The sequence below is a fragment of the Myotis brandtii genome, unplaced genomic scaffold (assembly GCF_000412655.1).
Source record: "Myotis brandtii unplaced genomic scaffold, ASM41265v1 scaffold561, whole genome shotgun sequence".
Classification (NCBI taxonomy): Eukaryota; Metazoa; Chordata; class Mammalia; order Chiroptera; family Vespertilionidae; genus Myotis; species Myotis brandtii.
Window position 1 is genome coordinate 1,089,625 of NW_005370085.1, and position 1,611 is coordinate 1,091,235.

A 1,611-nucleotide genomic window follows, 5' to 3' on the forward strand; every position below is an offset into this window, starting at 1 on the left:
TCCTGCACATCTACTGGGGATGTGCCCACAACCAAGGTACATGCCCTTGACCAGAATCGAACCTGGGACCCTCCAGTCCGCAGACCGACGCTCTATCCAGTGAGCCAAACCGGTTAGGGCAGGGGTCGGGGGCATTAATTTTTGAATTTATTTATTGATTGGTTTTGAAAGAGAGAGAGAGAGAAAAGCATTGATTTGTTGTTCCACTTATTTGTGCATTCATTAGTTGCCTCCTGTATATGCCCTGACCAGGGATGGGACCCACAACTTTGGCATGTTGGGACCCTGCTCTAACCAACTGAGCTACTCGGTCAGGGCGTTGGGGTATTAATTTCTAAAATTGATTCTTGTGCCCTAGCTGGTTTGGTTCAGTGGCTAGAGCGTTAGCCTGCAAACTGAAAGGTCCCAGGTTCAATTCCAGTGAAGGGCACATGCCCGGGTTGCGGGCTCGATCCCCAGTGGGAGGCATGCAGGAGGCAGCCAATCAATGATTCTCTCTCATCATTGATGTTTCTATCTCTCTCTCTCTCTCTCCTTCTCCCTTCCTCTCTAAAATCAATAAAAAATACATTTTAAAACATTGATTCTTGTGAGCCCTTTATTTATTGAAAAGACTGATCTATTGTCTTTTGTGTTTGTTACAAATATTTTCTCAGTGTATTGCTTATTTTAATGTCTACAAGTTTTCAATTTGTAATTTTTAAAGATTAAGTTATTTAATATTTAAGTTGAGGTACAATTATATGCAATGAAATGCACAGATCTTAAGTGCACATATCAAAGAGTTTTAACATACATACACAATCATGCGCATGTTTTTAATTTTTACATATTCAAATTTCCTGGTCTTTTCCTCCAGTGGTCACTGTTAGGAAAAAGTGAAAGACTTTGAAATGAACATCAACAAAAAGGTTATGGATGTGGTATCTAGAGAACCCTTTCATGTTACCTTTTGTTGTCTGTGACCTATTTCACAACTAACTCTGTAAGTTGTAGAAAACCAATATTAATGCAAATGATCCTTGTCTATAGAAATGCAAATTCGTTGTGGAATACAATTGATTATTGCCCTTGGAATAGATACACTTGCCTCTATTTATAAATTCATTTTAGCATTTCTTATCTGCCTACATAGTGTGTGTACTTCTTTGAATTCTCCTGTGAATTAGTAAGTAACATCTTATTGGTTCCCTGATGATAATCAGTTAACGAGTTAAATAAAATCTTTGGCATATGTTCATTTTATATCTGCATGAAAGTCATGCAGATATAAAACATTATCTTTAAGCATTGCCCATATTCAAGGCATGAGTAATAGGTCATGGTCTGGATTCATTCTATAAACAATTTATTTTCAAGGTTAAACTGAATTTTTTTGGAAGGGTTAGGACAGGACTGACAGTTCATAATTATGAATCATCAAGAAAAGCTAGATTTGGGACATATTGTCTTTACTACCTAGCCATGCTGCTGATGGTTTTTGACTCTGTGCCCCAATACAGTCTTCTCCTCCTCCTCCTCTTCCTCCTCCTCCTCCTCCTCCTCCTCCTTCTTCTTTTTCTTTTTGCTAGCAATGGCCTAATAAACTCTTTCTTTTGTATATATATATAT